This window comes from Columba livia, chromosome 1 (assembly GCF_036013475.1).
Source record: "Columba livia isolate bColLiv1 breed racing homer chromosome 1, bColLiv1.pat.W.v2, whole genome shotgun sequence".
NCBI lineage: Eukaryota > Metazoa > Chordata > Aves > Columbiformes > Columbidae > Columba > Columba livia.
Genome location: NC_088602.1, coordinates 92,263,068 through 92,288,943, shown reverse-complemented (window position 1 = coordinate 92,288,943; position 25,876 = coordinate 92,263,068). Strand labels below are relative to the sequence as shown.

Here is a 25,876-nt window from a genome sequence, read left to right as displayed (position 1 = left end):
CTTCAAAGCACTAACCACAAGTATCCAAAGACTGTAGGAAACTCTCATTTAATATTTGAAAGCACACTGTAATAGAGGAAGGTCTAAAAAACATTTAGTGGCCATGCCCTAAATACACAGTAAGGGAATATTAACCTCCCTAATACAGATATATATATTTTTAAAGTAACAAGTGTAACTTTTGACTTTTGAGAGGGTCAAGTCATGACTCTTTCATGCTGGAGGTTGGGCATGCTACAAAGGCAAGCCATCCTCTCTACATCGTAGTGTTTTTACATCCATCCCTATGCCAGAGAGCAGTGCTGAGCATGCTAATGAATAATGTCACTCTTTCTAATAAAGCACAAGATAAAAATATATACTTGTGCTTTCTATATGCATATGCAAATACATAACCTATTCCACAAAAATGCTTTTGGAAATGTTTTAGGGAATTAAAAAATGTCAAGCAATATCTCATAGACTCCTGACAAAACAGCTTGTCCAGCATGGCAGGATTAAGGGAAAAAATGCAAGAAAAAATACTGCCCTTTTAAAACATCAAAATTACCATTAATAGTCTCTAAGCCCAACTGTATTGCACTTCTGTCTTATGATGGAATATATCTAGTCTTGAAACAAGTACTCTGCACCACAGAAAAGCCAATTCTCTCCTCTTAATCAAAGCTTCAATTTCTAGCTGTGATACATTTCACAATATCAAACAAAAATCAAAATTTATCACAGGTTTAGGCTTAGGATGTTGGCTGTCTTGAACTTTAAATCCGGACAGATTTTTAGAGGTGTCAGTAGAAAACAAGAATAGCCTGTGGAAAGAGTAATTACACTGCCAAGTGTGTTTTTCTTTGCTTGCACCAGTGTTTGTCTATAGACCATGGACACAGATACAGATACAGATACACGCTTATTCTCCCTAGTATTTACTCATCACCTTGGTAAGGTTTGTAGCTGAGCTCTACACATTTGAGGTAACAGCAGGTGAAGTACCTAGTACAAAGCCAGCGTGGGAATACCTGCGTGGCAGTGATTGTGGTCCAGACGTACTCTAAAGAGGTGACAGGTGGAGCCGGATCAGAACAGTGAAATATCAGAAGTCATCCAGTCCTAAGGGAGCAGATGAGTGAGCAAAGCCGAAGTGAAGGAAATAATATGAATAGATGGGGCTGTTGTAAGTTTGTGCATAGGGCTCCTGAAGTATCTGGCTGGGAATGTGGCTCTTAGACAAATGGGCAGGGTTGCCTCTGTAGAGAAAACTGAAAGGAAACAGCTGAGAAATAAAAAAGTGAGACTGTGAGGGCCAAAGAGACCACAGCAGGGACAAGTGGGAAGGAATATGGAGGAGATTGTGATGTGGTGCTCTCAAATTGGAACTAGGATCTAATGAGAGGATGTAAAAGAGAGGGTGAGGGGAAAGAGAGGAGTAAGAGTGGATGGAAGACGACTAGGATGGAGACAGGGCAGTCTTGAAGAAGACTAGGACAGGGAAAGATGAGGTGGTTGGAAGCTGAATGAGCTGTGCTAGGAATAATCATGTGTTTCAGAGCTTCTAATAAAACCGAAGATCTCTGGATTCCCTACCCCCACTCACCCCTGCCACCAGTCCTCTTCTGTCAGCAAATACCTGTGAATCCTCCAACAAGGTAGATTTGTCTAATATTCCTCCTGTCCATGCACGGATGAAAACTCAGGGCTTTTATCACTTTCCCTGTTAGCTCAGAGTGGCAGGGAGCTCTGCAGCAAAGCTAAAGGCTTCATCCCTAATGGCATTACAACAATATGATGCTGCATGATGGAAGGAGTTTTGATTTTTATATTTTTTTTTTTTTTACTGTTTGCTTTTTTAAAAGCTAGATAATTGCACACATAAAATTCACTTTAAATGAGGACTAGGTTGCAAAATCAATACTACATAACGAGGAGTGTTATTTTCTCCTTCATCTCCTTTGCATATGCATATGCAAAGTCTATAATTGCATACTTTTCTTTCCATGGGATCTCTGCCACATTTATTTTTCAGGGTGGAGCTGCTCTGGAGCTGTGTCAGGACTTCATAGTGGAGGAGGCCACAGTCTACAGGAGTTTTTCCATATTTGTTTCAGCAAATGGAAGATATGCAGTAAATGACAGTACAGGATCATGTGAGAAAGGATGAGCTCTTGATTAAAACAGCTGAATTTTGCCATAGGAATGGATTCAGTCCCCCCTTTGCCACATAGTTCTTTTATGATGCTGGATAAGTCAGTTAAACCACACTTCTTGCAGGTGGCCATGAATTTCATGCTCCTAGTTTCTGGGTATCTGAATTGGCATTTTGTGGTCTAATTTGCAGAAGTGCTGAATGATCCCAGATGAAACAGAATTCAATTGGTGCTAGAGATATAAACTGTTCCGAATGAAGAACATAACCACTTCTTGAAATGTTCATTTGAAATATTAACTGTCTCAGACTGAGTAACCAGAATCTACAAGCCTTAAACGACAGAGAATTCCAACCCAAGCCCATCCCAAAACCGCTGAACCCAAGAGGTAACAAAGTGTATTTATGGCTGGTGATCCTTTCATACGGGAAGGGGTGGAAGAGGCATCCTTCTGACTTTCAGCCTGGTACTCAAGGAGGTATCCCAGCCACCAAAACACCAAATCGAAGACAGTGCAGTAAAGTTGCTGCCCCTCACCTGGCCCTCTCACAGATACTATCTGCTGATCCTTTTCATGTGTGTTCATGGTTCTGCCAGGCAGGACCATAAGCAAGTCAGATTCAGCGGCATGGTCATGGGAGTGACAGTGGAGGGCTCAGGGGCTCTGACAGTGCCCAGTTCTCCCAGGCAAAGGCACTGAGTCTCTGAAAATTGTTGTGTGGTTGGGAAGGTGGAGTCACCAGGAGGGCTTGGGTGAGTTTTCAAGGTGTGATGACTGCCAATGGGGCCTACAAAAAAAAAAAAAAAAAAAAAATTTTTAAAAGTGGGAAGAGAGGGCTAAACTGTGTAAGGAAGGCTCTAAACTAGCATGTAGGCAGGTCAGTGGCACGAGTCCAAAGGTAATTGAAACAAATGGTAGTTTACGGGGTATACAACATGACAAGGAAACATTTATAAATTCATGAGCATGTAGAGGAAGAGCCTGGGAAGAAAGCTACAGAGCCACAGCAGCCACACCATTAATTTCTGTGCCCCAGCTTACACCAGTAACTTTAAATCTCAGTAAGTGGCTAATTAGCCCTCCAATGTGACCATACACTACAGCAAACTAAGGGCAAGAATAAAAGCGTTAAAGGAGCCTGTAAGAATAAAATCAGAAAGGCCAAGGCACAAGAAGTCAATATAATTAGTAAAGGAAATAGAGGGTAGCAAGAAAGCACTTCTATGCATTAGAAGTTAAAGCAAGACAATAGCAAAAAAAATGACCTACCCTTCCATAAGGATGAAAAGCTAGAAAAAGTTGACACAGAAAAAGCTGAAGTGATTAATGTCTTTTTCCCCTCACCCTTTGGCAAAAAGAATTAACTGTGACCAGTTGACTAACCATTAATGTCTAAGGTTTAGTGATAGAAAGAATAGACTGCTTCAGTAAGTCAGTTATTTTCCAGTCAGCCGGACCTCACAGAAACCGACTGAGAGTACATAGGAAACCAGCTGAAGCAATTCGAGAGCCACGAGTGATCCTTTCTCTCAGCACCTGGGGAATGGAAGACTGGAGACAGGTGATTGCAGCACCCAGGTGTTTGGGGTTTTTTTGTTTTGCATTTTTGTTTTGGATTGGTTTGTTGGTTGTTTTTTGTTTTTTTTTTAAAGAAAAAAAAAAAAGCTTGAGGAATATAGGCAAACAGCCTAACTTGAATTGCTGGAAATATATTGAAACAAATAACTAAACAAAGTTTTCTTTTGTGTATGGGAAATAATAAAATGATAAGTAGAGGCCAAGAAATATTTGCCAGGAACAAATCATGCCGAACCAAGCTAATTTCCTTCTCTGACAAGTAGCAGGTCATATGGAAAATAGATATTACATATCTTGACTTGAACAAGGCTTTCAAAACAGTCTCTTGTGATTTCTTGTAAGCGAGCTAAAATGAAAGTGTTGCAAGGTAAACTCATAGCTGCTTGAAAAAAAAAATACCAGAAGAGGAATCATCGTCAGTTCATTGTTGAAGTGGAAGGATTTTGGAAGGCAGTTCCACAGATGCCCTTCCTGGGACTCAGACCACTCACATTTTCATTGTGTTTTGGAAGATAGCATAGCGAATATGGCTACCAAATTTGTAGAGAAAGTTCTACAAGCACCTTGGCAGGATTAGCATCTTGATCAATTGAAGAAATGGTCTGAAAACAATAGGATTCAGTGCAATAAGGACAGGTGTCAACTATTACACTTAGGTAGGAATAAACCCCCAAATGGAGAGCAGACAGCAAGGCAAAAGACCTGCAGAAAAATCCCTTGGGGATTTTGAAAGAGTTCAAGCTAAGAATTAACAATGCCGTACTGGTGTGGAAAAACAAGTATTGTGCTAAAGTGTATAAACTGACTAGATACATGAAACAACTTCTCCATTCCTATTACAGCACAGGTGAGGTCTCGAACTGGAAAATGAGCTGATTCACTTTGGTCACTGAACTCAAGAGAGGAATGGGCAATCCGGGAAAGTCCTGAGAGCATCAAGAAATACTGAAAGTCTTAAAGAACTGACCCTGGAGGGAAATCTCAAAGAGCTAGATTTGTTTAGTCTAGAGAAAAGAGGACTGAGAAGAAACATGATAACAGTCTTCAAATATGTAAAAGGTGGCTGCTCAGTGGAAGGCAGTGGGTAACTCTCAATGCTTAGAGAGAAGCAGGGAGCTTAAATAGTATTTGGAGTTACAATTTCTGCTATGTATAAGGGAAAATTTCCTAGCTGGGAGGCTAAGAAAGCTCTGGTGCCAGTGAAGGTCGTTGAGTCTTTAGCGCTGATGGGTTTAAACACAGCTGGAAAAGGCATCATTTAGGTATTGTTGAGTGTGTTTGGGAAGGGGGGTACAAGACCCAAGGGCAACAGCTTGTGAGGCAAACGCACATAATAGCTTGCAGACGCATATTTGAAAGGCGTACGTAGCATCTGGAGCTGGGAGTCATGGCGTCATGAGATTGTCGTCATTGGATAAAACGTCTCTCAGCTCCCAGTAGGTTCTTTCCAGCGCATGTAACGTCAACGCAGGGAAAAAAGAAATCAGATCTAATATGCAAACTTTGGAAGTTTTCTGACCCCTAGATAATTTCTTGAGGTCTCTTCCCACTTTCTACAGCTGTAAATAGACACGGGCTGTGCCAGAATGGCCAAATTGCTGCTGCAGTAGTTTCCTGTTTACAGGTGAAAAAAACAGATACTAAGCCTTCATTGGTAACTTATGCAGAAAAAAAAAAAAAATAAAATCTAGCTACATCATGTGCATTTCTGGCAAAAAGGAGCTTGAAATCCCATCACCTGGGAGACAACCAAGTACTAGCATTTTTCCTTTATGAGAGGACTGAAAGGTTTTGTCATGAACCTGGAAGACTGTTTTTGTTGCGTTGCTTTGCAAATATTTGGGAGGCAACAGTCCTTGTTCGTGTCCTGGCGCCCTGCTGTTCTGAATAACCAAGCCAAGAAAATGGTGTGAGAAGCAGCAAAGGTACAAAGAGGGGGAAATAACATGCATCAGGCGGCACAAAACGTGTATGATATGAGTGGGAGTAAAACCCAGGTCTTTCTGGTCTTTACACCAGAACCATCCCTCTTCTTGCACTGCTGTCATACTTTAACAGTACTGGTTTCAACAGTTGCGTTTCGTATACAGAGAACTCATGCAAAGGTTGCATTTTATGTTGGCAATACCCACAGACTGTGTATATTGCTGAGTCATCTTTCTAGTGCTATGAAAGTGATAATGTAATTCTATGCAATTAAAATGACGCCTCCTCCCTGCCTAATGCCTCTCTCCAGCTTTACAGCTGTTTGCCATGCTCTCTGTGAGGGCATTTGCCGATAATAAATTGTGTTGTGGAAATATAATAATGTGAACAAGGAAATCTAAACTGATCCAATTGTTTAATCTAGTTTAAACCTACATTTGCTCAGAGGAATCCCTAACCCAGATTAATTTAGAGAAGTGATGAGGTTTGATTTCATCACTCTTACAAAGCACACATGCAAACCCCCTGCTGTTATGCTGCTATTAATAGTGGTGACATGTATATGTATGCTCATAATCTTGTAAAAATATGAGAAAAGCAAAAAAATAAATCAGTAAATACAATCCTCCCTTTTTTCAGTGGAGCCCACTTGTCATCTGCTTCCCAAGGGAAGCCCTGCATCATGGCTTCAGATTATCCTGTTCCCAAATTCTGGTTTATTAAAGCAAAGAATGTTCAGCCAGCCTTTGTCTCTGCTTTTCTTAGGGAGACAGTAACTTCTGTGCCATGTTACCATATATCCAGGTTTCCCCAGGCATTTATTCTTTCTCCATTAAAAAATTGTGTCTGGGCAGAGAAAGCAGATTTTGTAAATTTCTTCAGAATTTTCAGCTGTCAGACAGTCTGACTGGAATGGTGACTTTAAGCATGGTTGACAGATGTCTGACTATCATTGATGCACCTATTTCACACCTGCAGATGCTTCATATACAGTGAGGCTGATGCTTCTAAGAAGTGTGAGCACTATCATGCTTATGTTGTAGAGCTGATTACCACCTGTGCAGGACTTCAGATGCCACAGGAATGTTTTGGTTTTACTATGCATTTGCAGACCAACGATGCCACCTTGCAGAGCAAGTCTAATGATTTCAAAAGGCTCAGATTTGGTGCACACGTGTTATCCAGAACATGCACAAGTATTTTAGTCTGAGAAATCACCATGAAAAAAATAGCCTCTGAAGGTCTCTGTGGGAGTATTAGAAATACTTAATAAACAAGAAATAGTTAAGGCTAAAACCTAGCTCACACTATGCTTTTCCAAAGATGCAGGGGAAAGAGCAGGCGAGAATCTTTTGAGGAGAGAGGTGAAGAATATTTGGGAGAAGCAGTAAGCTTATGCCAAGCATGCTTAGCAGGCGAGGAGGCAAATCTACCCCTTCCCAGGCTGCCTGCCTGGCAAGTAAGCCAGTTGTGACACGCTTTACTCCCACTTTGAAAAGTGTTAGATATCCCACATCATTCATTCCACAAGATTAAGGAATTCTCTCTTGGCATGACATAAAGAGGATTCATCAGGCACCTTCTCTGTTCCCCTCTCATGCTGCCAGCCAGAGAAAGATTGTTGTGGGGAAAAAAGGCCTTGCTATAGGTCTTGGTTTCTTCATTATGGAGTGACAATTTGTAATTGCCCATAACAAACAGGATCCCATGTTTTTCCTGGTATTAACTCCAGTGAACAGAGCTCACTGGAGTTATACTACAAAGGAATTTAGTCCTAGCAGTATTATATTAAAAAAGCCGTTCAGTGCAATGTGAATTATTTCAATTAGAGAATTTTAAATCTTTTGGATAATGCAGTTACCTGTGCATGTGGAACTTGCAGTAAATGCCTATACTGTTACAACCGGAAGCTTCAAGTTCAGTTTTTACAGATGACTAATGCAGTTGTTACTCAATTTCTACAATTAATACTTGTGCAAATGTAATGTCTTTTACAAAGGTCAGACTGCTTACAGGTGTTTAATGTTACTGATATCATCTACCTGAGAAATGAGATCACCTGGGGATCATGTATGTTTTAAGAATTTAATAGGAAGGGTTTGTGCTGGTTTGACTGAAATCTAGTTAATTTTCCTTCATGCAGTTAGAAACCTTTCTTTTTCGTAGCCAGCACGGTCGTTGTTTGGACTTAGTTTGAGAACAAGAAGATAAAACGCCAGCACAGAGCTAATGTTTTTAATTGCTCCGGTCTGGGAGCCAAGGACAATTCTGAGCTCTTCCCACAGGTGTGAGGTAGTAAGGGGGACATAGATGGGGCAGAGCTTGACTGACATCCAGACTGAACAACAAGAATATTCCATACCATTAGTGTCATGCTTCTTATTTAAGGAGAGTCAGGATCTTCCAGTTAGTTCTTTTCCTCATTCAGTTGGAGCCAGGACAGAGACCTGTTGGGGGAACTTCTGGGAAGGAATTTCTATAGTTCAGCCTTTTCCCATCCTGCCATTCTGCGGAGGCCTCTGGGCCTTTCTGCCTTTTTCTCTCTTCTGTCCCCAGGATCAGCTGTTGGGACCAGTTGCTGCTACCTGGGATTGGCTGTTTGGTATGGATGGAGCTCGTGAGGAATTGCATTAAGTATCTTTTGTTTTATATTGAATCTTATATGTGTGTATATATATACACACACTCATAGTGTATTAGTATTTTGTTATTGTATTAAACTGTGTTTATCTCAATCCAAGTTTCTCCCTTCCCCTTTTGATTCTCTTCCCTGTTCGGGTGTGGGAGGGGGGTAGTGAGCAAGCGGCTGCCGTGGTTATATTGCTAGCTTGGGTTAAACTAAGACACAGTTTTTTTCTAAAACTATTATGAAATTTCTGGTAATTTGTATTTCTGTCTGGATGGGAATTCAGTAGCAAAATGTCTTTTTGATAACGCTTCAAAACCCCACACAATGACAAGACTTCCAAACTGAATGTAAAAGCCAGAACATTTGTCTGAACTCCCACAAGATCTGGAAGATTTGGAGGTTTGGAATAAAATTATAGTTATAATGTCTGAGTCTACCTTTATTTTTCACAAGAGAAAAACCCAAGTCTTGGAAGAGTTATGAGACAGCCTGGTATACACTGCACTGGAATTACTTTGAGATTCACTTGGATCTTCTCAACAAACACAGTCAATTTTGTTGCAGAAAAATGATAGATTGCTTATAGAAAGTTAGCAGTGGGCTAAGGAAGCATTGGGCAGCTCAGTCTGATATCAGGCAGTACCAATCAGTCATGGTGGGACAGGAAAAACGTTGTAAGAAGCTGGCAAGCACACCAGCTTCAGCCACTGTTTAGAGCACTGCCGCTTAATTTAGCAAGGAAGTATGAAAGAATCACTCGAGATTCCACAAAGTGCAAGAAATGCTTTCTCCAAGCTTCAGCTCAAAAACCGTTCCACTTCCTCCTAATGTAAATATGAAGTTGTTGACTCACCCACTTACCTCTGCATCATTAGATCAATCTCACCTAGCAGAATCAAGAGCAGAGAGTGGGGCTGCGTCCTTGTCTAACTTTGATCTTTCTACACTCCTCAAGTTATACAAGAAAAAAGTATAACCTTGGTGAAAACACTTAGCTGAAGATCATCTCCAACATGAAAGGTATTTCTGAGTATAAAACTAGTGTTTCGTCCTAAGGTCTTGCAGTTGTAGGTGCCTAATAAAAGGTGCAAACCACAGGGATGCTATCTGATGGTAGACCAGGATCATCCATTACCTTTAAGAACTAAGACTCCCAGCAGTTTTCTAAACCACTTGCTCTTCCCTTCTCCTCCTTGCAGATTCAGCTCTGCCAAGACAACTCACACAGATCTTACAAAACCAAAATTGTTCAGGTTTTTGTTTTCATCTGTCACATTAATCAAGAAGAGAAAACACTGCAAATGACCTAGGAAAAAATGTGCCAATGGAAAAAAATGATCACCAGAAATTAAAGTATTACAAGTGCTAAATCATCTCAGTGGATATTGGGGAAAACCACATTGGGGAAATCCGCAGTATGGAATATCTTCACAATACAAAAGTACTGATACAAAAAAGGAGAGTAAGCCAATGTTCTTTCTGCCAATGGCATAGATTGATTTGGAATGGCCTGTCCTGCTCACAGAGATCCATTTCTTTATTTTAAAAAAATTATAAAAAAAAAAATAAATGTCATAGTAAATCACCCCAATGAAACTTTCTAGATAATCAATGAGTATATAACACAATGATAGTACCTCTGGTTTTGTTATCACTTTGTTTTTACCTGTCCAATTCAACCACAAGTTCTCTTAATACAAAATGCATGGTAAATATAATCAGCTATATATCTAATTCCCAGCAAATAAAATCAGTGCATGGATCTAGTGTATTTACATGATGGGTATATTCGAATCAATCTACACTAAGAACTTAGTGGCTTTTGAAAAGCTAATGAAGCTTGTAACAAATCTTCAGCATAATACACTGCAAGTTCCTTAGTGAATGAAGTGGCAGAACAGTAAAAGTCTGTCTTAGTGACAATTACAGGCCAGTTCTGCATTCATGAGCATGTAAATTTCAATTAGTTTGAACTTTAAAATGGGATTCTACCATAAAAGAAGGCCTGAAATAGGAATCAGGGCTCCCATATTTTGCCTCAATGATTTTTGCAGGGAAGGTGCTCCGCCTAGAAATGAAAGTGTATGCTAACCTCCAGACCTGAAAAAAAGCATGGGCTCTGAGGACCAGGACCCCAGGAGTATTTTTATAGTATAACATCATTTCAAGTCCTAACGCTTGTTGGCCTTTTTATGCCCTTAATGGCATCTTAGCTATCCTGTTGCCTTCAGTGAATTTGCAGAGTTAACTCTAGTGTAGTACAGTAAAAAGCTCTATCTCATCTCTAAGAGAGAAAAAGCTCCAGCTTGTTTAGTTTTTTTTTTATAATTATTATTATTATTCATGGTGAAGTAACAAAGCAAAAGCCTTGGAAGAAAATACTGAAAGCAAGAATCTCTGAATGTGCAAAACAATTCTGTACTCTGAATAAAAACTCAGAAACATCTCTCAGGATTGCTGCCTCAAAAAAAAAAAAAAAAAAGAGACAAAAATTATACAACCAATAGATGAAACCAGTTTGCAGCATCATTTCTTATAGATACCAATCTGTGTCCAAAATCTTGTAACTTCTTAGCTTTCGAGAAAATCAGTAGGATATACTTTCTATTTACAACCCTGCTGGGTCTGTTCTGCAATTTAACACACAATTTAGCAACACAGCAAGCTCGATAGGAGCAAGAGTATGTTGAACCTGAGTTACTAAGCACAGCAAGTTCAGGCAAGCACGACGTCTGGCAGCAATGCCCAGAGCCCTCCCAAGAGCGTTTGTGTGTGTGTACACACACGTGTGTGTGCACACATTAGTGTCCAGCAAGTGAGAATGAAATGGGACTCTCTTTATGAGGTGCCACAGTGATCCTCAACAATGCATCCCATTAAAACAGGCATTTTCAAGCTTGCTTCAGGAGCTACAAGTGTCTGGGAAAGAGTCACTTTTTTTTTTAGTGGAAGGTGATCTATCTGTGACATTTACTGAGACTTGCAATGTGTGCAGGGCATTTGTGGTATTGACAGTGCTACCAAAAATGAGGTGACTCGGACCAGAACTTTGCTCTCAGAACTGTGTATTATATCAGCAAAATAAGAGGATGTATGTACAGAAGTTAGGATTAGGTAAGTCACAGAACAATTTCTACAGCAAACATGTGAAAAACAATATGCAGAAGATACAGCAAAACTGATGGCAGCTGCAGGAAAGTAAGAAGTCAAATAGCCCCCTTGCAGAGATGTTATGAATGCTAGGACACACAAAAAAATACTGTAGCAATTCCCATTTCCACTGGTGAAATTGGATACAAAAAATGGACACTATGAAACAATGAACTGTATCATTGCTTTATGGGATGTAGAATTGTTTGTATTGTATAATAAGATGTTACAAGTTAGCGAGGCAGAACAACTTGTGCTACTCTCAGCAGAATCACTCAGGGCATAACAGCAACTCCTTTGCTTCGTTTTTAGCAGTGGAGCCCGTGTAGTTCCCTCCCTGCACAAAATTGTGCGGAGGACATGATAAAATCAGTAATTCTCAAGATCACTTCTTTCAGCTGGCGCTGCTTTAATGTGTCATATTCCCAGTTCTTATGGAAAACCTAGATTATAAGATAGGAGGTACCAAACACCTACCTCATGCTAATAGGGCAGTAATACACATAATTATACCCAGTGCTTTACATCCTCTCCAATATTGGCAATGCAGAAGCTGACAATATTGGCATGTTTCCGTTGGCACCACCAGCTACTCGTGCTCAGCGCTGTGCCAACATCCCCTGGTGTAAAATTAGAACAGTAAGACCACATCCTGCCTTCCTTTGTTTGCTCACCTATTTAGGCAGCGGTTTCAGCCGAGCCTGAGCCGTCCACTCCTCTGCACACAGAGGGAAAAGCGCGCACAAAGGAGCCGTGCTGCCCAGCACTCCCACACCGCGCTGCGATAACACAGATGGAGACCAGGGGAGAGATCAACCTCTCCGCAGTGGTCACAGACACTGCAGACACTGGTGGTGCTCCGGGCAGCATGCACGCTAGGGATTTTCTTCGCTGACAGAAAGCCCCCTGTGACATTGCCGTCATTTCTCTGCTCATAGAATATGTACTATAGGGGTTTAAGTCTTAGCTGTAGCCAATGACTAAGTGACAGGATGTTTTCAGTTACCTAATGTACCAATACAATGATCTTCCAGTGGTTCCTTCAACTTCAGAAGATACGAATACTTGCAATCATCTTTGCTGGCTATGATCATTTCCATGGCAATGCTGTTATTGTCTAGTGCTTTGTGTGTGCCAGGCACTCTGTGAAGAGGAAACAAGACAAAAGCCCAAACTGTTTACAGTTTGATGACCTGTGTCTGCAGCCTGTGGTAGCACTTCTGCAGTAATTCTGAAGGCATGCATGTGTGTGTACACACACATACATACATGTTCATGGAGGAGTGGTGAGGCTCACTTAATTTTCTACTTGCATTGGCAAGTAGAGATGGGAGGAATGAGCATGTGGAGAAGAAAGAGGCAAGATGAGACCACGTTTTTTTGTGGCAGCATTAGCAGAAACTGTGGAACTGCAATACCAGCATCACTGTAATCTTGTCTTTTTGGTGGCTTGAACTGCTATGCAACTGTGTTACATCTGCTGCAAAGATGCGAGTAGGACACTCATGCAAGCATTACTGCAGGTGAGTCAAGTTGCAGAACCAGGGGACAAACACACAATACAATAACATACATTACAATAACAATGAAGAAAGGAACACGCACACACACACGCACACACACACACACACAAAAGAAATAGAAGTTCACCTGCCTATCAGAAACAGCAACTCTGCCCTGTGTAACATTTGTGGTGGAGTTTTAGACAGTCGCACTGGAAAGAGGAGTAAAAATTGCACTTAGAAATACATAGAAAGTGACAAATGTCCTTTAGCAGAGTGGTAAAACAAAATTTGCTTTTTTTAACCTTGACTTCCTGGGCTCTAAGCATTTCTAAGTCTTGAAGCTGAACAAGCCCATTATCAGTATGAAAATGCCAAAGAAACTGGAATGTTCTAAGTTTGTTTTCTTTCCTTTCTCAAAAAAAAAAAAAAAAAAAAGCTTTTACTACTTTGTAGTTAAAGCAAAATGAATAATTGACAATGATTAAATTGTTCCATATCATATGAACAATGGTCCCATATCTCACTTTTATGTAGACAATTTTTCCTTTCATTTGGCAAAGACAGCAATAGGTCTAGCTGTATCTATACATAAAAGTATAAATCTAGTTATCACACAGCAAATGACTGTCAAAGTTTTGGGCTGAATCTGTTTAAGTTCTGATAGGCCCTATCCCATGTTTTTCCATAATGTCACCAACAACCACTGTTTATTATCCAGAGCAGGGTGTTCTAGTTTAAACAGATTCTCTTTGGTTTCTCAAATTTGGCAGGCTGTGTGCACAATGCCCGTACCCTGAAAAGATCCAAGTTAATAGCTAGACTTTTACATGTTGTGTCACATCCAAAGATCACTCCTTAGATACCTGATCTCTGAATAATGCACCTTTCCAGAAAGCTGTATGCTTTCTAATACAAGGTCTTTGTCAACAGAGCAGCTCATTTGTTTTGCTATCTGGACTGCACGTGAGAGAATGATCCATTTTTTTCTTGCTTTTCAGCTGCCCTTACAGACAACAAACACGTTTCTGTACAGGACCCAGGAACAGAACAAGGAGGACTAATGTATAATATGTAACTTGGCATTGCATGCTTTGAGACTGGTGTTTGGAAACAAGGAGAAAGTGAAAAACAATGTGTTCAGTGGAATTTTCCTTCATGTATATATTTTATCTGCAGCTGCAATGTACGGAGGCCAAGTTATTAGAGGTGAACTGGAAAAGAAGCAGTAAAATGTCATTAACTTCAGCACTTTAGAAGCGAGGGATGGAAATGACCCGTAAGACTTCTGCCAGAGAGGGATTGCTCCTTCCAGGACCGCGATAAGCACACCAAACAGGGAAGAGTGGGAAGCACAGGCGCCATACTTTAACCCTGCCTTTCCTCCCGCTTGCCCACACCCTGGGCTTTGCCCCTCTCCCAGGTGGGACGCCGTTCCAGCGGGTGCTGCTCTGGTCCCCTCACTGCCCACCCACAAGCTGCACCGGGGCAGAGACCCATCTGTGTCAGGGGGGACGAAAGCAGGGGTGGGGAAAGGGGGAAGTGGACCTTCAGAAACAGGCTGCTGAGGTTTCATGGGTGCTTTTCAACAAAAAAATGTTATGAGAATACAAGAGGCTCTTCCTCACTGAGTATGGATACGAAATTTAATAAAAAGAAAGCCTACTGTCAGTATATTGCCACAGTATTTTCATGAAGATTCGTCCTTCAGAGGTGGATTATACAACTTTTTTTATTGCAGGAATGTGAAGATTAAAGATCCCAAATGCTCTATATTTTTGAGTTGTTGTAATAAATGTGCCAGGGAGAGATTTCCAAAATGCATTTTAATCCATAGTAGGCTGAAAGTTGTGCACTATAAGCAATTTTCATTGTTAGAGGGAAGTAAATATAAATTACTGAAGAATCAGAAAATCCTGTTCCAACTAGCAGCTCACACAGTATTTCAATCGTATGCATACAGTATTTTGAAAGGAAGGAAGGCAAAAAATCTGTAATAAACTACCACTTAATGACACATTTTCAAAATCAAGATGTTGGCTTGCATATAGAAAAGCTTTTCTTGCACCTCCTAAACTGCACAAATAGCTTTTCTACATGCAAACGAGCATCTGCAGTACATAGGCACCTATACCCAGGATGGTGCATACACAAAAAAAGATGTGAAAATTGAGACTTACAATTGTAGAGGCGAAGCTGGGGTCCCTTTTAAAGTTAGTTTTCAGGTACTAATTTAAATACGTAAAAGGGAAGAAACTGGGAGCTAATCTTTCTTCCCTCCCCACTCTACTTATTTCAGACTTTCCCAACTGTGTTAGATATGAAAGGGTCTAAGAAGAAAGTATTATCATAGCTAATGCAGTGCCCAGGGTATGAGTCATATGCCAGAATGCCCGCTCCTGCCTGTGGACAGAGGGACTTGGAACACAAAAGGCTCCGAGGAGGAGGAACAGCACTTTAGCAGCCCCCAGCTACTGGGAGGCTGGAGGTGGAGCTGGCTGGTGATAACTGGACAAATTGTTTCCATCACATGGTTAATGACTCAGCATCATTATCCCAAAGTATTTATTTTTTCATCTCTACCAGCTTGCCCAGCACACTTGTGTGGAAAAGAATGTGGGGGGACTGGGAGAGGGGAGGTAGGCATTAAAGTTTGTAGCCTTTGCTGAGTCAGCATCATGCATATTTTCCACTGCTGCTTTGCCTTCTCTCAGGTTGTAACATTACAACTGTAGCACCATCAGAGAGATTCCCACTGGACTTCAGTGAAGCTTGGATCAGGGCTCAGGCGCCTCTCAGTCAATAAATACACCCTGCTCATCCACAGCAGCAAGGAATTCTAACCCTGTGTGCCTGTGTGCACACGTATTGCTTCTGTGTGCACACACGCAGCTGGAAACCCCTCATCTGGGTTGAGAACAGTGGGGAAGCAAACGCTGACTACTCTCTTCCCGCATTCTCCAAAATATCAGGAGTCATACTGCTCCACAACACTGGCAGCTAGTGAGTAGAAACGACCATGACAAGAGTGGGAGTAATCAGCGTATGTGCAGTATATACTGATACATAGCTGCTGCAGCCCTTGTTCCCTTTAGCTGGTTCCCAGAATAAGAAAGTGATAGTATGTGTAGGTTTATTTTAAGTAGGGCTAGAGCACACATATAGCTGGCTCGTACACAGTCCCCTGCAAACAGTGCTTACTCGATGCAATATGTTATGTCACCATGGCCCTAAATACCTCTGCTTTGCAGAACAAATGCAACACATAACTTTTGAAAAACGGTGACACTTTCAATACCCTTTCTGTTGTCAGTGGAGTGGAGACGTGTTAATATGGATTTTGGTACTTATCTGTATTTATTGCTACCCTGCTGGCTCTCTGTCACTAATATTCATAAAAACACCCACAACAATGAACAGTGGAGCCTTGCTAATGCCTCCCACCAGCCACATGGTATGCAGAGCTTAAGGTTGGAAGGTCACATATTCCTTCCCTCTGTTTTTATTCCCCCTTTGGTGAAGACCGACCATGGAAGGGCACTCAGTTGCCCGAGCTGTTTGGACTAGGCTCCTTTCAGTGGTGCCCAATGACAGGATGAGGGGCAACGGGCACAGACTGAAGCACAGGAGGTTCCATCTAAATATGAGGAAAAACGTCTTTACTTTGAGGGTACCAGAGCACTGGAACAGGCTGCCCAGAGAGGTTGTGGAGTCTCCTTCTCTGGAGACACTCAAGACCCACCTGGACACGTTCCTGTGCGATGCGCTCTAGGTGAACCTGCTTTAGCAGGTGGGTTGGACTAGCTGATCTCCAGAGATCCCTTCCAATGGCTGGGACCATTCTGTGGTTCTGTGACTGAAACGCCTCTTTCCCAGTAGGAGGTACACTCACTCCCCAGTCTTCAAAATGAAACCCAACCAGCAAAAAGAAGATGAGCCCAATCCTGCACAGAAATCTTTAAAACAATTAATTGTTGTCATTAATGTATTAGGGACCATCCTGTCCCAGTTGACATAGAGCAGAGATACTGGCAACTCCAATTCATAAAGAGCACAGTCACTGAAGGCCAGTTTGTACCAGGCAGCCTGGTGCTGTGGGATGCTCCTTGCTCCTCTTTCCAGTACCAACTGATTGCACATTGTATCAGCAGCTGTTTTTGCCACTGAGGACGACGCATGCATATGCTAACACAAGAAATAGCCCACTAGCTATTTTCTAGCTACTAAGAGCTGTCTCAGTGTGCAGTCTGCTACATGAGCAATATCTTCTAGTGCAGAGAGCAGATTAGTTGGCTGGGCAGTCTTACTGCATCTAAGGTCACTACTTTACTCTGAGCTTTTCTACCATCTGTGCTTCCCTGCTCTCTTGCTTAGAGAGAGCACCCAAAGGCAGAATCCAGCTCTTAATTTAGACCCCCAAATGTTATATAAAAGTTATTCATCCCAGACGTGCTTGGTCTCAGAAGTCACTCTTACAAAAGACTTGTTGAACAGTCAATTTTACAAGTGAAGATGAATTAATACCTCCCCATGTTATCTATTTGTGTTTTCTATTCCCTGCTTCTAGACATATAATCACTTAATAACTCATCCAAGGAATCAGAAGAGCCCCTTTGAATTTAACTAACAGGCTATGTTACCAAGGAAGAAAATGCAGTTTGTGCTTAATTTAAATTTGCTCAATTTTGACACTTTCTGTCACCTTGCATGTCAGAAAAAAAAACAGCCCAAAGAGACTATAAAGACTATCATCAAATAAAAAGTTTAATGAAATATAACAAGGGCAAGTGTAGAGTCTTACACCTGGGCAGGAACAACCCCAGGTTCCAGTATAAGTTGGGGAACGACCTATTAGAGAGTAGCGCAGGGGAAAGGGGCCTGAGGGTCCTGGTGGACAACAGGATGACCATGAGCCAGCACTGTGCCCTTGTGGCCAGGGAGGCCAACGGCATCTTGGGGTGTATTAGGAGGGGGGTGGTTAGTAGGTCAAGAGAGGTTCTCCTTCCCCTCTACTCTGCCCTGGTGAGACCACATCTGAAATATTGTGTCCAGTTCTGGGCCCCTCATTTCAAGAAGGACAGGGAACTGCTGGAGAGGGTCCAGCACAGAGACACAAAGAAGGTTAAGGGAGTGGAGCGTCTCCCTTATGAGGAAAGGCTGAGGCAGCTGGGTCTCTAGTTTGGAGAAGAGGACTCTGAGGGGTGACCTCAGTATGTAAAGGGTGAGTGTCACGAGGATGGAGCCAGGCTCTTCTCGGTGACAACCAATGGTAAGACAAGGGGTAATGGGTTCAAACTGGAACACAAGAGGTTCCACTTAAATATGAAAAGAAACTTCTCAGTGAGCATGACAGAGCACTGGAACAGGCTGCCCAGTTGGGTTGTAGAGTCTCGTACTCTGGAGACATTCAAAACCCGCCTGGACAACTTCCTGTGTAACCTCATCTAGGTGTTCCTGCTCCAGCAGGGGGATTGGACTAGATGATCTTTTGAGGTCCCTTCCAATCCCTAACATTCTGTGATTCTGTGATATCCTGATGAGGGATATTAATATTTGCAGTCTTGTCCAAGAAGAAAAGCAAGACACAAGCCAGCATTTTCAAAAGCAGCATCCATTCTGCATATCTTCAAACAGAGTTCACTTGAGCCTGAATCTCTGCTGGGCAACCACCAATAGAAGGTGACACTCAGGGGACTCGTTTGTCCAAAAATAAAATCCCAAGTATCTGAACTCCATAGCTCAGACTTCAGGCACACTAAACCACGGTGCACTCTTGAAAAGATCACCCAAAGTCAGTGTGTACTTGGGAAGTCTGAGAAACATGAGGAGCAGAAATTTCACCTTCAGGTCCTATCCTGAAGGACAGGACTTGCATGCAGAGCTAATGGCATAACACACGCTTGTGCTGCCTGATCATGAGCAAGTTTACCAGCAGCTGTAGAAAATACGTACATAATGGCCATATCCTCACTTTTATGGATAAAATCTTGGAAAGTGGAAGGAGGAACACATCCATTACATGAGCAAGTACGGTATTTGTCCTCCCTTTAACCTAATGTTCTGAAGCGTGTGAAAGATTAGCATTAAGGATTTCCATGGGCCATTTGCTGTAACCCTATCTAGACAACTTCCTGAAATAAAAGAACAAATTTCAGCTCCTAGGTAGAAGCTTTCAGGTACATGAGAATATAACCAAAAAATAATTTACCACAAATGTGGGCTGCATGTAGAAATGAGACAGATCAGTGGTTTACTTGATTCAAGAAGAGGTTCTGAAGTCAAAACCTCTCCTAAAGTGCCTACATTTAGTGAGCGTAATCTCACTGAGGCATCTAAGATCTCATGATGGTTTCCTACTCTAAACATTAAAAACACTGACATTTTACTGATAACATTACCCAATAGCCGTGTCCAAAAGATGGTTTTTAAATACTAAACACCTTTCCCGGCAACACCCTCTCCTCTCTTTTCAGAAAATTAACCCTGTCCACAGGAAAGTAAAAAATAATAAATTCACACATTAAAATTGCTTGAAAAAGTAATCACAGGGCTGAAGCATACGTTAGCAAACCTGGTGTACCAAAGTGAACTGGAAAGCTCACTAATAACCTTACAAAATATCAGACACAACAGGTTGCTAATTTAACAAGCTTCACTAATACAGGATTTCTTGGCGGCTTCCACCTTAAGTAAGCATTTTTGCCAGTTTTAGTTCCTCACTAATTTGGATTCCTCACACTCATTTTTCTGAATTTTTCAACATGCTAATTTCCTAGGTATTTATTTATTTGAGTGTAATAAATCCATCTTCACAGTATACATGATTCTTAATATACTCAGCATGGATTACCTCTCTGAAGACATTAGAACTAGAGGACTCTACCTGGGAAGTCACTGGCTACTATGTAAAATGACTTTAGGTGCCACCTTGATGCAAGGTGTGCCTTCTATACAGCCAAGACTTCACCCCCTGTGTTTTCAGAGACTAATAAAAAAGTGACTTGGAAGAATCATCACTGCCCTGCAGGCCCATTTGCATGATGGCATGAAAATGTGAGCAGAAACAAGCCAGCTCCTTCACAGCAAGCGGTAAAACTTCCCCTGAACTCAATGAGACTATTTTGCTTTCTCTGCATCTTGAATCGATGATGTCCCAGTAATCTTGCTGTACACTACCGGTGGGATAGCGCTACCTTGTCCCAGCTTCTGCAAGGGGACAGTTGGGTGGCAGCAGGCCCTGCTCACACCTCCTGCCTCTGGTGTTGGTTAGCAGGACCCTCCGACTGAAGAGGCAGGAGCACAGACCCCACAGCAGAGAGGCTGGCAGGGAGCAAGATCGGGACCCCGCTGCAGGAGAGGGGGAACAGTCTGTGCAGAATCAGGGTGAGGTGTAAGGTGAAAGTGCAAAAGCAGGAGGTGGGAGGCTGGGACTTTCTGTTCACTGGCATGGTAAAGGGTTGGTTGAAACAAAGAAGTCAGGGGGGATTTAGGCTGGCCAAGAGGGAGAGGAGGAGAACAACAGTGGGAGGTAGAAGTCAACCTAGTGGGAATAGAATTTAGGAGGAGACTGTTAATTTGTTCAGCAGGTGATGGCGGGTTAGCCCATGTTCAGTGCAGTTAAGCACACACAGACTTGCACACCACACACAACAGCACATGTTTTTTTCACTTGCACCGGTAGGCTCAGCTCATGAACAAGAAGTAGTGGGACATTTTTTCTTTCTATAGTGAGTTCTGGGCCTTCCCTGCTTTGAAAGGGATCAGCGCCTATATTGGCTGTCCAAGATGAAAGAGTGAGATTCATCTCCAGATAACCATGAGCCAAGTGTTTTGCAACAGGCAGACACCTGAGGGACAACCAGGGTGTCACCCAGAATGAGGTAGCTGAGAAAGCTTTTGGCATCTGGGTCTCTCTGAGTATCACATATAGCAGAAGACCTTGTCTCAACTGACCAGGACAAACTCTGGAAAGGACGGTGAGTGGCTTTCCTGATGGAAGAGAAGTGGGCAGCATGAGGTTTGTCATCTACCCACCTAGGAAGAATGAGGCCAAACTGATCTGCCTCCGCTTCAACAGTGTCGTTAATGTTGTTGCTATGTCCTCTCCCAACCTCTGGGCTCCCCCATCATCTTGCAGGTCTCCTGTTGCTGGCTCCTGATTCTTGCAGACATGATGTGATGAAGCATATGGGAAGGATGTGCCCTACCAATTGGATGCAGGATTTAAATGACATTTAGCCTGAAAAGGTACAGGGACCTGCTTGGCTACTCCCCAGTGCACCCATTTTCTACAGAGATGTCTACTGTTGGAAGAGAGTCAGTGAGGAGGGCTCATATCACCCTCCAGATCTTCCCAAGAGCTGGAAGATCCCAGGGAGACCTCCCTGTGAAGAGGGCCATGTCTCTGTTGGTATACCTAACCATCACCACTCACTGCTATTGTGGCTGTGTTGGTAGCCATAGTAGAGTGGACTAAAGGCAGATAGAGCATTTAAGGACCTTTTCTTTTCTTTTTAAAGCTATGTCACAATAGAACCATTTGAGCTCTCATTTCTCCACCATTTCCAGCCCTTCCAGTAATGGCTATGAAAAGGCAGGCAGAGCTCTACCGTGGGAAAACAGCTACTTGATCTACCACAGAAAGTTGGCTTTGTTTGTGAGTAACCTAGGGAATAATGTATTAGAAGGTCCCCCTCCAGCATATACAGGAGGAGGGAACACAGCCCTTGGGGCAGGGTGTAGCTGCTTTATAGAGATATAATCCTTTCAGGGATTACTTTCTATTTAAATGGTTTATGCCTACATTTTTGTTTGTATGACATGCTTCTAAGCCAGGGGAGGAAGACCTGAACTTGTAGTCTGAGACACTTCAGAGTCAAAAAACCTCAAAGATGCAAAGGCTACAGAGGAGGGTTTCGTGAAAAGCGTCCTTTGAGATTTGCAGCTGCTTGATGATACCGACCCTGAGCCTTGCTGATGGCCAGCAAGGGTGTTTGGGGTTTAGTCAATACTTCGCATTCACATCCAGGACAAGTGGAGTTCAAATTCTTCCCAACGGACTAATTAGGCAAAATATTTAGAAATGCTGTAATTCCATTCATGCTTTTGCCATAACATTTAGAGAAACAACAATGCTTTTCATATTCACTGATACCAAGAGCCTCTGACAGCGTGTCTACTCCAGAAAACACACGGTCCCCCTAATGTACGTGCATTTATACCCCGACCTTGGTAGCTTTTACAAAAGAAATACCTGCTGCACCAATGCACATGAATCTCAGCATCCAGAATTTGTTCATATAGGCACACCTGAGAAGCTGTTACTGGGATTCAGAAGGGCTTGTATCTGTTCAATTAAAGGGCAATATCATTTACAGCAGTAGCATAAAGATAATCAGACAGGTTTATTCACTGCCAAAATAGGCAATGTATATTTACAAAGGTTTTCTAGCTCCTTTGTTGTGCATTCTTTCCATACACCATTACAGAAAGATCTTGTTAACAGCAGAGTCTGCTGCACAGTATTGTATTGCCTTTTTATTTTTCCAAATAATTAAAAAAAAAAAAAAAAAAAAAAAAGGAAATCCTGGAAATGTTAAACAAACTATTCTATTTTTCTATTTTCATTAGGCTGTAACAAAACCATTAAAAATGCTACTCGTCTCTAGAGTAGGGGAGGCAATACAAACATTCTCCTGCTTTTTTTTTGGATTAGAGTATGTCATGATGAAACAATCACTGCGTCATGATCAGCGTGCTTAAGAGTGCAGCCAGCCAGTTCCAAAAGGGTATAAAAGCCAATGCCCAAGAGTTTATAGAGTGACAGAGCCAATTCTACTACTGATTTATTGAAACTTAAATTGGAGCACTTAGATTTAATTTCTGCCAAATGATGTCGTTGGAATGCCTAGTTATTTTCTCATGCGAATAACTGAAAAAAAAAAAAGGAAAAAAAAAAAAACAACAAAGAAAAAGAAAAAAAAGTGCCCTGGAACTCTTAAAATTAAAGGCCTTCTCTCTTTTTGTCAGGCTGCAACAAAACCAGCACATTGCCTGGTGCTTCCCTTTCGCCAATGCTTTTTAAATGGTTAAGGTGTTGTTTGTTTGCTTTTTTCAACATGAATTCTGAATGAATCTTCTGGGTCCAGGTACAAGACACAGCAATCCAGGGAGGCGAGGGCTCCTCCCTTGCCCTGCTCCACTCCTCTTTTCTGGTGCATGCCTAATCCTGTAAACACCTTAAATGAGAACTGGCTTCGAGTGCTACTATTTGTGCTATCAAGTTGGGAGGCATTTTATTTTTCTGAAATGAAAGAGCCAATTTATGCCCTTTTATGGACCATTTGAGAACTCGCTGCAGTGGAAACTTTTCTGCAATAAAGGTTCCCTTGTTTATGAGCCCTTTGTGTTGCAAGTTGCAGTGCCACTTGTTGCACTTAGAGAGCATCCTGCAGGCTCTGGTCAGGAAATCAGACCTCATTCCTTCTCCCCAGGATTCGGTATGGGTTTTCCAACACTGTCTTTAGCCTGCCATCACGTTATTACAAAGCTGGTGAAAAATACTCTATCTAAAGCTAGTTTGTTCCACACATGGCATGAATCAGTCTTCCTTAATATGAATAAGTGTATATTAATGAAGTAAACTATACCATGGGATCCAATACTCTAAACCACCTTTTATTTAAATATGAATACTGAAATGAATCTTCCTGTCACCCAAAGCTTGGTCATGTTCAGCTGAGAATTACTTAGCCCAGCACTGTCCTGTTTATATGGTCCCCGATTTGTTCCCCAAGGCTCTGAGGTAAGCAAAAAAAACCTATCATTAACAGGAGCAACTCTGCTCTCTGCTAAAACCAGCTCCATCAGTATTGATGCTGCAGTAAAAAAATAACTCTTTATGCATAAATTGGTCCTGCCAGAGGTATTCTTGTTGCCTTTTCAGTTTTGAAACAATGCTTTTGTTTCCAATTTACAAAAAACTTCCTTCACCGTTAAGTGAAAGACGACTCTGACAACCAGGGAAAGAAGAAATTTAAAAGGCTCTATCAGGGTTACAATAAAACTACAGGACATGTTTGTATCGCCATGTAAAGAATGAATGAGAGTGACAAAAGAGACAAAATATCTAACTATTTTTCTGTCTGTCTATCTATCTAATTCTAAAACCTCAAATACTACTCAATACAGCAGTATGTGATAGGTGTTATTTATTTAACCACAAATGGCAGATAATAATCAACTGGAGGAGCTGAGGGTCTCTTAATACCATTAAGCTATGAAGTTGTAGAAATGACAGCAAAATAATTACTGTTGTGCTTGTTGAGTTGTAGGATCTAAGCTCCATGTTTCCATGGATATAGAGTTTCCGGTTTTCGGTTTGGTCTTTTCCTGTTTAAAGATCAATACTATGCTAAGGAGAAAGCAAGATTCAATTCAATATTTCTTTTGGTGTCTAAACATCAATACTTCAAAGTGCTGGGCAGCCTGAGCATGCACATACAACCTGGGCTCACTCCAGACACCCCATTTGTGTGATGCAAAGTGACTGAAAAAACATCCTATCTACCTTGTGGAAGAGCCTTGCCGTGTTTACAAATATCTTGTCCCCGATACCAAACCTTTGAGATGTCTTTACTCCACCTCTGAAACCCTGATATGGCAAGAAGTAGAGGTGATTGAGCCAGGGCCCCTTGGTTTTTATGACTTCCAAGAAGACATATAGATTCATGCACCATCAGCTGTATGTTCAAATGTCTCTGTGATTGCCACTGAGTCAATCTTTTCCCTCTGGTGCACATTCAAGCCTCCTCCTCCTCTTTCCCCACATGTATATTCCCTGTTGATGTTCCCCTTCTCCTTGACAATCTTGTGGTCACTCTAGTGACCGTACACGAGGATATCAAGGCAGAGGGGAATGTCAACGGGGAGTACGCATGGAGAATGGTGGTTGCATGGACTAAGATCAGCATAAAACTGTTCACAGGGTATCATGAGTGCTTTGACTTACCCAACCAGCCCTAAAGACAGAGTTAAAGAAAAGCCTGACATTCACTTCTCCTCTGTGCCTACCCCAGACTAAGCCCGCAGAATGGAGAAACTCATACCAGACAAGCAAATACCAAGCTATTGCAGGTTTATCCGTTCTAGGCTTACAAAATCATCTGGCATTTGATCAATTAGGTTATTATTTATTAGCGTGTTTCACATACAGAGCAATGCTCTGCTATTCAGTATAGAGGTGGTACCTCCACTAAGTCAACAGGGCGCTGGAGAACAATGTCTGCAGAAAATAAATCTCACCTCAGAAATACATGTGCCCCAGACCGAGGAGCTTCCAGGGCTGCAACCATGACACCAGCAAAGACAAACAAGTCAGGCAAGAGCGAATGAGAAATCGTTGTGAAAGATTAAAATGGTGACAATTTGCGGAGTAGGTGGGCAAAACACACTTTCAGACCAGTCACTCAATTGGCAGAAAGTGGTAGCAAAAGCCATTTGATATTTAATGGTGCGATTAACTTGTGTGGGGGCAGAGAGTAGCTCTAGCTTGCACGTTTTTAACTAAGACCTAACTCCAGACTCTCAGTAGTGCCATTGGTGGGATACAGCGAGGCTGTCCAACGCCAGCATCTGTGAGCACGGAGAAGGATCGGGATGTTTCCCAACACTTCCTGGCACACGCCTGCTGGCAGCCCGGGCTGTCTGTGTCCTTTCCCCGTGTGTGCCCTCCGTGCAGTGCTGCCTTCCTTTCCCCACTACTTTCCCGAACAGAGGGAGTCGGGAAAAACAAAAGCTTTGAAGGCAGTAAGTCAGACAGCTGGACTGGAAGTCCTTGCTAAGAGTGGCTATTTAGATGAAGGGGAGCTGGCAGAGGAGGATTAACATTATCAGTAGCCATCACTTAATCAAGGACATAAGGAAGAGAGAGAGACAGGCAGAAAGGGTTTTA

General features: G+C 42.0%; 1 long non-coding RNA gene across 1 annotated transcript; it reads right to left on the bottom strand.

The window, feature by feature from the left end:
- Positions 1 to 2,587: 2,587 nt before the first annotated feature.
- On the bottom strand, positions 2,588 to 3,621 carry LOC110365442 (uncharacterized). Its single transcript, XR_002424940.2, has 2 exons — positions 3,409 to 3,621; positions 2,588 to 2,926 (listed from the first exon to the last, which is right to left on the bottom strand). It is a non-coding gene; the product is annotated as an uncharacterized LOC110365442 (long non-coding RNA).
- Between the last annotated feature and the right edge of the window lie 22,255 nt (positions 3,622 to 25,876).